At 46.8% G+C, this 13,254-nt stretch overlaps 1 protein-coding gene across 3 annotated transcripts in view; it reads right to left on the minus strand.

The window, feature by feature from the left end:
• The window catches only part of LOC126529762 (G-protein coupled receptor-associated protein LMBRD2B), a 342,033-nt gene that overhangs the window by 243,032 nt on the left and 85,747 nt on the right, over positions 1-13,254 (minus strand). The window lies entirely within an intron of this gene.

The raw sequence follows: 13,254 nt of genomic DNA on the forward strand, positions 1-13,254 counted from the left end.
GAGCATACAGCAAATTGCTGACACCCAACATGTGCCCACATTTGTGCTACATGGGATAGTGACCAGAGATCTGCAAATGTGCAAGGTCTGCACGAAGCTTGTGCCGAAAGTGTTGACTGAAGAACAGAAAGAACTTCGAGTTTTGCGCTGTCAATAATTGTTGCATTTGATTCAGAATAAGCCGGACTTTCTTATATCTATCGTAAGCGGAGATGAATGCTGACTGTCCGAGTACGACCCAGAATCGAAAAGGCAGAGCAGCGAGTGGCACACAAAATGGTATGAGACAATAATGAATTGCGTTCATTTATGGTGCGGCAGCTGCCATAAAAGACTGGTATTCTTACCAGTTTAAAAGGACACTAAAGGTTAATGTTAAGTCAACGTGGACTGTTGAAATGCAATCCCAGAAACCTTGGAACGCTTGTTTCGTGCGAAGAAGAGACTTATTTTAAGAGAAAATTCGTTCTGAAGCGTCTGCATGCCTCTAGCGCAATTCAAATCGCCCGCCCTACGATCGAGGAGTGGTGACGTTATGGCCTCATAGCGACGTTCGCCATCGGTAAATAAAACGGCGCCCGCAAACAGTGCTACGGCTTTTCTGCGAAAAATGCAAACGCGCAGCCAGAAACAGAGCCAAGGCAGAGCTGACAGCAGCACGAAAGCAGAACTATGGTGGCTAGAGGAAGGGAAAGCGCGTGACGATAAGCTGGTTCTTTATTTTATGACGCCAACTTCGACGCTCGTTGCAATGGACGCCCCTGACAACGACACAATGGCTCGCAATGCTGGGCTCAACTTCAGCAATTTAAGCATCGTTGAACGTGACCTGCTGCTGAAGGCTCGCACTGCCGGCGTCGTTGCGAACTACTACGATGGCGGCCTGCTCCACACGACTTCAGTAAGTCGGCGTTGAACTCTTAATTCTCTGGATGAAAGCGCAGCGAGCACACTACATGATTTTTCGGCTCTTTGCCAGCGCGCTGTGGCAGAGGTATGGCACTTAACCACTTCGAACGGAGAGGTTCACTCGTTGGCACAATGATAAGTAATGTTGGATTCGCCGCTGCAACTGCCCTTGACCAAGTTCCGCGGACCGTTCGCGCATCCCACGACATCACATGGACGTGGCATTCTCGCTACTTGTTCCAAACGCAAGTTTCGCGAGCCAGCAGTACCACCACAGCACGATGCGATAACGAAACAACTGAAACTCTAAAGCACGCGCGGCACAAAGTCGAGCGAAAACGAAACCTTTCGATCACCCATACTACTCAAGGGTAACGTCAAAATGTTATTTTTTTTTCTTAGAATCGAATAGAAGTAGACAAGCAGCATTTGCTTCCACCTTATGATCTAATGAAATGATCTTTTTAATACTAGTAGTTGAGTACTAGTGACATAAATTATGATGAGGAGTGCCTTCGTCATCGGGCTAGTAGTACCAGAATGTCACTGGGGAGTCTCAAATCGTGTCATGCATTTACCTCAATTTCTTGGTAACTAAAACTCTGTTCGCGATTATATTGACGCCTTAGAGGTTCTAGAGCATTGTTTTATCCCTTTAACTTGACTTCACAGTAACCTTTAGTGTCCCTTTAAAACATCAAAAAAAATGAAAGTGGAGGATTTGTCACTTAATTGTAATGGTAACAAATACTTGTGTAAAATTGATACCTGGGTATAGCTGATACCGCCCCAAGAAAGTGCGAATGAGCACGTCTCACATAAAAAAATATGGTCATTGTCTTATTTGACACACGAGGAATCGTCCATTTTGAGTTTGTACCGCGGGGAGAAACTGTCAACTCAGCCTTTTACTTGGAGATGCTCAAGAGATTGAAACGCTGGGTCGCGCATGTGAGGGCTGACATCAAAGACACAGTCAAGCTCCACCATGACAATGCCCCCAGCCACACATCCTTCATCGTTACTAACTTCCTGGCACGGAGCAACACCTCGGTGGTCCCCCATCCCCTTACAGTCCGAACTTAGCTCTGTGCAACACGTTTTGTTTTCCCGACTAAAGAGAGCGCTGAAAGGAAAGCATTAGGAGAACGTGGAAAACATCCAATAGCATGTTGCAGCACTCCTCAGAGACATTCCTGTCGAGGACTTTCAGGGTGCTTCCAGGCGTGGCAGACACGTCTCCGCAAGTGTATTGGTGCAGGGGGAGAGTATTTTGAAGAATTTTAACCATTTGTACAGGTCCAGTCAATAAATCTATTTTTACCAGAAAATGTGCATTACCTTCATGATGGACCCTGTACTTGCATATACCTAATTACGTCAACGATTGACAATTCAGCTTCCACAAGGAACGTAAGTAAGTCGGAACTATCGAATGTCCAAAAAAACGAATGTATCCAAAAAAAAATTATTTTATTTATGTTTTAAGACCCTTGTGCAAGGAATAAGTGGTCGATTCATTGCTGCACACACTTCTGCTTATGTGCAACCCTGTAAGCTTGTATCTCTGCCAGTTTTGTGCTGTTGCTGTACGACCATGCAAGGACTGCAAAAGCTTCAGTCAGATCCACGTGTGAAGACTCCAGAGCACACAGCACATCATCATCAGTCGCTGTTTGACGGTGGCAGAACTTGCTTAATTACTTTGTCATCGTTCAGTTCGGCACATGAAAACACCGCGCTGTTGACGTGTGCAGTCTTCAAATGTAACAGCGGCAAAAATTGACCCACAGCAGCCCAGCAAGTCATCAATGATGTCTGCATTTGAGCTTGTTGTGGCAGTTGAGGCTCTTCAGTTGCGGAGTCAGGCTCATTCGGACTGCGAGGGCACCTGCACTGGTGCCATTTGACATGGCCTGTCTATAAGTTCACAAGAAAGACTTCTTGGAGCCAGCAGAGCGGTGACAGGAATGTAAACTAAACAAGCAAGCACAGAATGTCGGTATGCTGTCTGAAAGGCACTTGCCAAACAGAATGGTGAGAGCAGGCAATGTGCGGGCAATTATTGTAGGAAACTGTGCGGCGTGGGGCACCAGCACATTAAAATTATATTTAACCGCTCTTTCTGCGCATGCGTGAGTAGCAGTGGTTGTGAGAGAGAAATGTGGTGACTTTCGGTCCTTGAGATTTGCCATCGCCCAGGTACTATGGGGGAGAACACTGTCTGCTCCGTTCATCTCTAGCTGAGGTGCCAGCACAGAATCGACAGAATGGGTGGTTGGCGCGACAAAGAAGCCGTGTCCAAGGTGAGTTTGTTGTGTTTTGTCGCAATTTTGATAGTCACAGGGGGATATGTTTGGAAGTGAGGTGTGTTCTCGGAGGAATTTAATTGCAAAGCATTACATCGTGCATCATGGTTCATTAGTGTTGTTGAGCATACCGCACACTTCAGGAGATTTGTGGCAACAGAAACAGTTTATGACTTCCACAGTTTGTATGTGAAAGTAAGAAAACTAAACATCGCTAAGCACTTTAATAGCCGTAGATGATTGTGACAGGTGTTCAGCAACACTGGCAAAGCATTACGCCATGCCGACGCCTCTATGAATTGAATCACATTTCGTATCCTGAACATCAAAGTACGAAAAGTGGATGTCGCCATACAATACTTCATAGCCGTATGTAGGCCCTTGTCAAAGCTGTACAGAAACACTGATATAGACCCTTGGAAATGCTGTACAGAAACACTGATCGACTACGTGGTACAGATTCATAGTTATGCTGAGGTGCGTGTACACTTGTATATAATTAACAAACGGGAACCTAATTGGCTGTTACAATCTTTTATACGGAGCATGACAAGCGCTCAAATCACCACAGCCATGTCTGAAATATCTTAGAAAGCCTTCCGGCACATTTACTGTCTGGGTTTGCATTGCGATAGGAGATGCGGCGGCGAGTGTCAGGAGTGTCACTCGTGACATTGGTCCCGTTGCGTTCTTGGTGTGCTTCACTGCATTACAATGCGCATGCTTGACTGCTTAAGACCGATGCAATGCAGCGAAGCTGCCAGTATGGAACCGGCATTACGCAGCTTTCGAGCCTTCTTAGTGACTGTGGATAGAAAACACATACACTTTCAGGAGGTTTTCGTCGACCTTTACACCTCTTTATTGAATGAAAAGGATCATGCACGCTTGTGTCCGTGAGTTAAAGGATCGATAAAAACTCTGTGAATTACTTGCAGTGCATAAAAAAAAAAACTTAATTCATGCAATTATCCATGCTCCTGTAAAAAACTGCAGTTCAGTGGAGACTCTATGGAGCTGGATCCGGCTTTATGGAAAAACAGCTGGCTCATGAGCCACAAAGTAGGAGTTGAAAAGAGCACTCTAATGCTGACATTACACCTCATTGTTAGTGCTTAATTTGTGGTTAGCCAGTGACAAAGGCATTGCACTAAGCATTCAGCCTTAATACGCAGCGCTTATGTGGCAAACAGGAGCGCAAGGTGAGAACGATGTTTTGAGATGAGGCAGCACTACGTTCACCTGTGTATTGAAATCATGTTTATTATTTGTGTAACGTCAGTGCACTCCCTAGCGAAAAAACTGATAGAATTTTTATCAGTTTATCCTATCAGTTTTTACTATTGCATTATGAAACGATACAACTGATACACTGATAAAGTTAAAAAAAAATTATGGGGTTTTACATGCCAAAACCACTTCCTGATTATGAGGCACGCTGTAGTAGAGGACTCCGGAAATTTGTACCACCCGGGGTTCTTTAATGTGCACCTAAATCTAAGTACACGGGTGTTTTCGCATTTCGCCCCCATCGAAATGCGGCCGCCGTGGCCGGAATTCGATCCCGCGACCTCGTGCTCAGCAGCCTAACACCATAGCCACTGAGCAACCATGGCGGGCACTGATAAAGTTCCTTTTAGTTCTATTCTGGACGTATCTGTGCTATTCTGCTTGTACAAGTCTACTAGTGTATTCTTTTTATTAGTGTAATAGTGTATTCGTATTACTTTGCCAGATATACAGTTTATCAGTATCTATGTGTGTTGTATAGGTGTGATGTGCTTCAAGAAGCAAGCTTCCCCGATTGCATAAAACATGAGTCAGAAATAATGTATTTACATTATCACAAAAGAAATTATATATAAATCAAATATGAAGCCCAGGATTTGCAAAGGAAAGATTATTGGAACAAACCTAAACAACAAATACACACCATACAACAGCTTAAGAAGAATAAAAATGTGATCACATTTAAAAGAGAAAAAATATTTACATTGGTTCACGACAAACTTTAGCCTCTTTAAACAAGAGTTTATTGGCAATCAAGCTACCGAATTGGTTCACACGTACACCATGAAGATTATCAGATTTCACAATCTTGAAAGCTAGTGAGTGGAAGTGGCGGGTTCATTATTCATTACCGTGCCTTCTTGGCTGTTTGCCAGATAAGCATGCCAGACATTTCAGTTTGCTTGTGGAGGGCATCTATATGCTTCTACTGTCACTTCATATGACATAATGAGATGATCTGATCTCTCAGAGTTTGTTGTGAGAACACAGTCTTTGTATGGATTGGGTGCAATGACATACAATGTACACCAAATTCTGCACCTTCCTAAAAGTGTGGCTAAACTAGGACCTCTTTGGTCGCATTCTTCATTTGTACTTGAAGGCACAAATTGACTTTTTGTGAAACTGGTCAGCAGAGCTAATTGTGTTCCTTTATAAACATTGGAATGTTATGTACTTGCTCGAAAGAGACAGGCAGCTAAAGCTAGTTTAAATCTTTCACCAGAAGCAGTCAGTTTTCTTGGTGTGCAGGAGAGGAGAGCTGGTCAGCAGACAGTTTTGTTAGGAACTGGAAAGTTGTGCCTGAACTTGGATAAAAGCGAAAAACAGGCTGTAGTCCACAACCATGGCTGTGACTCAACAAGTGTCAATGAATATTACCGAATGGTTATTAACCAACAAACATTCTACTCTCTCCAGTACACACAGACTACAAAGACTAACAACAGTGCATTTGTCAGCTTCCCAGGTGTGTTTTTTCTCATTTGTAGAATTCTTACTGGAGTGAATTCTTATATAATTCTGCAATGCCAGAAACAATTTCCTGTTGAAATTTTCCATGCAAGGCACCTTTCAGACTGCGTCAGAAGGGAGGAGCCACTAGCTTATGTAACACCCAGTGAAGTTATGCGCCTTTATGTGTTTATGAAAATAGACAATATTTTTGTATCGACAATACCAAACCTTTAAGAAAGAGACTAATTCCCGTGCTCAAGACATGGTAACCATGAACAGTATGTCTTCAGCCATGGTACATGAATGTCTGGTAATAACAAGTTATAGCTTTAAAAAACAGAAGTTGGTAACAGTGCACCACGTTTTACGGCATTCTGTAAGAATCAGCTTTTTGATGTTTGAATATATTAAACAAGCCAGAGCCATCAAAATTCTACAGCTTTTATTTTTCTTGCAACAGCTTCTTGTTTTCCTAATGAACCAGCTAGCCCAATTTTCCACTCTTCATTATTGTACTCTTGTTGAGCAAGTGCTTGGGGAATTGCATGGTCCGCATGTTGGCAATGATGATGCAGCTTCTGATGAACAGTCGTGGTAGCCAAAACGTGACAATATTTTACAAGACTAATGCATGGTTTCGGGTCGGTGTCCTTACATGTAGCGAAGGACCCTACTTAACCAAGTGACTGCCTTGAGTGGGTGATTCCAGTGAACAAACAGTGCTTCACTAGCAGACGGCAAAGAGGTAAAGCTTCTCAGTCTGTATGCAGAGGCATGTAAAGCAGCTGAATAATGCTTTAAGTAAGCAGTTGTGCTACTTGATACAAGAGCATCACTTTCACCCCATGCATCTGTATTTCTCAATTTATTTTCTCTTTTGACTCAATGTAGCTGGTGCAAGTTTATCCATTAACTGTGGCGGCATGACCAAGACACTCTTTTTTCTGAGCGAAACAAGCAAACTCTAAAATTTTATTTTACAGTGTACGTATTACGGTTTGAATCTAAGACTCCAAACACTATATATGAAGCCTGTTGCTGATAGTCTTCTTTGCTGTTGCGTGCTGAAGGCTACACAGGTTAAACTGCTCTTACACATTTCGACGTGCGGTGGTTGAACTAGCACCTAGTACAGAATTGTGTCTTCTGATTTTGCAATATGTGCGCTTGATGTTTGGATGTCTTTGTTCATTAATATATGGTTTTAAAAATGGTAAATCCATGTTCTTACTTGAATAAGTTCTCAGATCTGTACTCACTTTTGCTTAAATAATATTGCTGTGTTGTCATGTTCTGATGTGTTACTGTAGATCTTGTATCAATAAGTATAAACCCCATGCAAGCGATCTTGCACGCGACAGCAACAAGCGACGCGATGGAGATGGCTGTCGCGTTCGCTCGTCGCCTACAAGTTGCACCCCATGAGAGCGATGACTTCGAGCGACGTATCCCCAGTGTTGCCGGTATGAGGGCAGCAATATAGGCACCGAAACTAGCGTGACGCGTGCTTTATTAACTTAAGTTGATGTATTTTACTGTAAAAAGCAGCATAAAATATTTCTGAAAGTCTTGCAGCAGGTTCTTATCCTTGCACCTATAAAAATTCAATCGTTTGCTCGTTCCGTGCGACAATCGGAAGTACTGGAGTTATGTACATCCAGTTCCGGCTTTGCGCTATTGGCTAGTCGCTCATAGCACTTCCGGGCGACGAGCGACGAATTCTAGATTTGCAAAACCGAGCGATCTGTTCAAGCGACTGCCCGATCCGTCGCGCGAACCCGTCGCTCGTCGCTGTCGCGCACGAAATCGCACTAATGGGGTTTAGCCTATAGCGATGCTTGTCCTGTTTCCTTGCTTCTTGTCAGTGTGCCATGCCAGTTTGTTCTTTTTGCACAAGCTCACTTGTGTTCTGTCACATTTCACAATGCTTTTGGGACAAATGCAAAAGCGCATGATCTGGAGAAAATAGCTTCATATGAAGTTGGAATATCATAAAAACATTTCTTTTTTCCCGCGCACTATTTCCGAATGAAACACATTACCTGCTATAACTATTGGCTGTCCAACGGTTTCATCCTTTTTTTCTGCACTTTGTAGTAAACCATAGCGTTCATCTCTCGTTTTTACCAGTCAAATCATGATTGTCAAAATTTTGTATTAAAAGAACTTGAACAGGCCTGCTACAAAAATGGACTAATACTTTTCTCATGCAACTTCCCCAATGTAGTTTCACAAACTAAGTAACACTGCTGTGCTTTGAAAACGTGTGCTTCAATTTAGGTTCAAACATGTTTTGGGTAATATATCTGCATACAAGCTGTAAAATGTTTTCATAATTGCACAGTTTACACAGTTCATTTTCATTTGATACTCTAATATACCAACTGTGTTTGTTATTCTGTTCACGTGGCAGGCAATATTGTCACGTGGTGGTGACGTTGAAGAACACAGTAGCAATACTGTGAAGGACAAAACTTGACGAAGCGTCGTCTGAGGTTGTAGTGTCTGCTGTCGGTCCTCTGCTGGTTCTTGATCCTCAGGTGGGCGAGCTGTCGGGCTTCTTCGGCGCGCTGGAGATAGGTAGCGACGTCAATTTTCCTCGTCAGTGACGTGCGGCAGCATGGCGTTGAGCGTCGTCGTCGGGTTCCTGCCGTAAACCAGCTTAAACGGCGTGATCTGTGTTGTTTCTTGCACCGCCGTGTTGTAAGCGAATGTTACGTACGGCAGGACCGCATCCCACGTATTGTGCTCGACGTCGACGTACATTGCTAGCATGTCGGCGAGGGTCTTGTTCAGGTGCTCCGTGAGACCATTCGTCTGTAGATGGTAGGTAGTTGTCTTCCTGTGACTTGTCTGGCTGTATTGCAGAATGGCTTGCGTGAGCTCTGCTGTAAAAGCCATTCCTCTGTTGGTGATGAGGACTTCTGGAGCACTATGTCGCAGCAAGATGTTCTCGACGAAAAATTTCGCCACTTCGGCTACACTGCCTTTCGGTAGAGCTTTAGTTTCAGCGAAGCGGGTGAGTTAGTCCGTCGCCACGACGATCCACTTATTTCCGGAAGTTGATGTTGGAAACAGTCTCAACAAGTCCATCCCGATCTGCTGAAAAGGTCAGTAAGGAGGCTTGATCGGCTGTAGTAATCCCGCTGGCTTGTCGGTGGTGTCTTGCGTCGCTGACAGTCTCGGCATGTCTTGATGTAACGGGCGACATTGGTGGTTAGGTGCGGCCAGTAATACCTTTCTTGTATCCTCGATAGCATCCGGGAGAAACCGAGGTGCCCAGCAGTCGGATCATCATGTAGGGCGTGCAGTACTTCTGGACGCAGTGCTGACGGAACAACAAGAAGGTAGTTGGCGCGGACTGGTGAGAAGTTCTTCTTTACGAGTAGGTTGTTTTGAAGCGTGAACGAAGACAATCCACGCTTAAATGCCCACGGGACAACGTCAGTGTGCCCTTCCAAATACTCGACTAGGGCTTTCAGCTCCGGGTCTCCTCGATGCTGTTCGGCGAAGCCTTTCGCGCTTATTATTCCAAGGAAGGCGTCGTCATCCTCGTCATCTTGCAGCGGCGGGTCAATAGGGGCGCGTGATAGGCAATCAGCATCTGAGTGTTTTCGTTTGGACTTGTATGTTACAGTGACGTCGTATTGTTGTAGTCTGAGGCTCCACCGTGCCAGCCGTCCTGAAGGGTCCTTTAAGTTAGCTAGCCAACACAACGCGTGATGGTCGCTGACCACTTTGAATGGCCTGCCATATAGGTAAGGGCGAAATTTCGCTGTAGCCCAAACAATGGCGAGGCATTCCTTTTCGGTTGTAGAATAATTCCACTTCCGCCTTCCGCTTTTGACAACGACCGGCTAGCGTAAGCTATCACGTGTTCATGTCCATCTTTTTTCTGGACACGGACGGCACCGAGGCATAGGCTACTGGGTTCAGTGTGGATTTCGGTATCGGCGTGCTCGTCGAAGTGCACAAGTACGGGCGGCGACTGTAAGCGTTGTTTGAGTTCTCGAAATGCGTCGGCCTGCGGCATTTCCCACTTGAACTCGACGTCACATTTAGTTAGCTGTGTCAGCGGCTCAGCGATGCGTGAAAAGTCCTTTACAAATCGCCTGTAATAGGCACACATGCCAACAAATCTACGCGCTGCCTTCTTGTCGATGGGCTGCAGGAACTTTGCGATAGCAGCTGTCTTCTGCAGGTCGGGGCGGACTCCAGACTTGCTGATGACGTGGCCCAGGAACAGAAGCTCATCGTAAGCGAAGCGGCACTTTTCTGGCTTCAGAGTGAGCCCTCATGACTTGATGGCCTCTAGTACTGTTGCAAGCCGCCTAAGGTGATCGTCGAAATTTCTGGCGAAGACAACATCGTCATCCAAGTAAACGAGACAGGTCTGCCACTTCAATCGTACTAAAACCGTGTCCATCATGCGCTGGAACGTTGCAGGCGCCGAGCACAGTTCAAATGGCATAACCTTGAACTCGTAGAGGCCGTCTGGGGTGATGAAGGCGGTTTTTTCGCGATCTCTTTCGTCGACTTCTATTTGCCAATAGCCAAACTTGAGGTCCATCGACGAGAAGTATTTAGCGTTGCAGAGCCGATCCAATGCGTCGTCTATCCGTGGGAGGGGGTATACGTCCTTCTTCGTGATCTTGTTCAGACGACGATAATCGACGCAGAAACGTAGGGTTCCGTTCTTTTTCTTCACCAGGACAACAGGGGATGCCCACTGGCTTTTCGACGGCTGGATGATGTCGTCGCGTAGCATTTCATCGACTTGTTCTCTCATAGCTTCACGTTCTCGCGGTGAAACTCGGTAAGGGCTCTGGTGGAGTGGTCGAGCGCACTCCTCGGTGATTATGCGATGCTTGGTGACTGGTGTTTGTCGAATCCTCGATGACGTCGAAAAGCAGCCTTTGTATCGTCGCAGCAGACTTCTGAGCTGCTGTTGCTTAATCATGGGGAGACTTGGATTTATGTCGAAGTCTGGCTCGGGAACTACGGTCATCGGGGTAGATGCGACAGAATCCGAGAGGACAAACGCACTGCTGGTTTCCAGAATTTCCTCGATTATGCGATCGTTGTGCCCTTGTTGATGTGCTTGAACTCCTGGCTGAAGTTTTTCAGCAACACTTTCGCATTTCCTCCGTGCAGGCGAGCGATCCCTCTTGCGACGCAAATTTCGCGGTCGAGCAGCAGACGTTGGTCGCCTTCGATGATGCCTTCTACATCAGCAGGTGTTTCGGTGCCGACCGAAATAACAATGCTGGAGCGAGGCGGGATGCTCATTTGATCTTCGAGCACACTCAAGGCGCGGTGACTACGAGGGCTCTCCGGCGGTATCGCTTTATCTTCCCACAGCGTTACTGACTTCGACTTCAGGTTGATGATTGCGCCATGTTGGTTCAGGAAGTCCATACCGAGAATGACGTCTCGTGAACACTGTTGGAGGATAATGAAGGTGGCAGGTTAAGTCCGGTCATGAATGGTTATTCTTGCCGTGCAGATTTCAGTCGGCGTGATGAGGTGTCCTACAGCGGTCCGAATTTGAGGACCTTCCCATGCGGTTTAAACTTTCTTCAACTGGGCGGCGATGGGTCCACTCATGACGGAGTAATCGGCTTCTGTGTCTACTAAGACGGTGACTGTGCGGCCGTCGAGAAGCACGTCAGTGTAGTCTTGGCTTCCTGACTTCGCCGGCACGGCGGCGTGTCGTTATTATGTCGTCGAGATGGTCTCTTCGTCGTCTTCAGCGGCGGTGGAAGATCTTCGTCAGTTAGACGAACAGCAACCACACCTCTATTGGTTGCTGCTTTTAGTTTTCCGGATATGGGCTCGCAGAGCAGCCCCGTGCTGGGCCGGTGTATGGTCGCCGCTGCGGTGACAGGTAACAGCCTGGTGATGGCGAATGGGACGGTCATCGAAGGTTCCACTGAGTGGCGGCGAGGTAGTCGGCGATATCGCGAGGTCGTTTGCCAATCTGTGGTCGCGGCGCGTTAACGGCGAATCCTCGGAGTCCCATTTCCAGGCATTGGCATCGGCGGTAGATGTGCCTGGCTGCTCCACAATGATAGCAAAGCGGACGGTGGTCGGGGGCGCGTCAAACGTCTGTCTTCCTTGGAATGCCGTGTGGGGTGACGGGTTGGCGTGCTGGCGGCGGGGGTGGTGGTGGACGACGAAACTGTGTCGTCACTGGGCCCTGTTGTGGGTGCGCAGGGGGAACGTGACGGCGGGCTACAGCGGCGTATGTCATCGCTTGCGGCTGAGGCTGCGGTGATTCAGGGGCTACGTCCGAGTTGTTGTTGGAGCTCCTCACGTACGGCGTCGGCAATCGAAGCCACTTTAGGCTGCGATGACGGGAACAGCTTCTGTAGCTCTTCCCGCACGACCACTCGGATAGTCTTGCGCAGGTTGTCGGTGGACAGTGACTGAACTCCGGCGTAGCTTGTCGAGTTCATGCGGCGGTTGAATTGCCGGTTCCGCATTTCCAGTGTCTTCTCGATGCTAGTGGCCTTGCGAAGAAACTCGTCGACTGTCTTCGGTGGGCTTTGTACCATTCCGACGAATAGTTCCTCCTTTATACCACGCATTAGTAGGCGCACTTTCTTCTCGTCGGACATATCCGGGTCGGCATGGGAGAACAGATGGCTCATTTCCTCTGTAAGAATCGCGGTGGTCTCATTAGGCAGCTGCACTCTGGTTTCCAGCAGTGCTTGGGCTCGTTATTGGCGTACGACGCTTGTGAACGTCTGCAGAAAGCCGCTTTGGAAAAGGTCCCAGGTCGTTAAGGTGGCTTTTTGGTTCTTGAACCACGTCCTCGCTGCATCTTACAATGTGAAGAAGACATGTCACAGTTTGTCGTCGCTGTTCTAGCTGTTAAATGCAGCGACCCTCTCAAACGTCTCAAACCAGGTTTCCGGGTCCTCGAATGTTGAACCGCGGAATGTTGGAGGCTCCCTGGGCTGCTGCAGCACTATGGGGGACGCTGGGGCTGCCATTAGGGTTGCCTTCGTTACAATCTTCTTGGTCTTCTCAGGTAGAAGTCTGAGCTCCGGGGGCAACTGTTAAAGACGGCGGCTTGCTCAATGGTTCGGGACTACGTTGGTGTTCTATTTGCGGTCCGGGCTTGGATCATGGCTTGTGGGGGGCGTCCGGTACATGAACGAAAAGCACTTCCACCAGATGTCACGTGGTGGTGACGTTGAAGAACACAGTAGCAATACTGTAAAGGACAAAACTAACTTTTATTGGGCGAACCTGTGCCCACAAAAACAGGCTACACTTATAGCAC

The sequence above is a fragment of the Dermacentor andersoni genome, chromosome 9 (assembly GCF_023375885.2).
Source record: "Dermacentor andersoni chromosome 9, qqDerAnde1_hic_scaffold, whole genome shotgun sequence".
Taxonomy (NCBI): Eukaryota; Metazoa; Arthropoda; class Arachnida; order Ixodida; family Ixodidae; genus Dermacentor; species Dermacentor andersoni.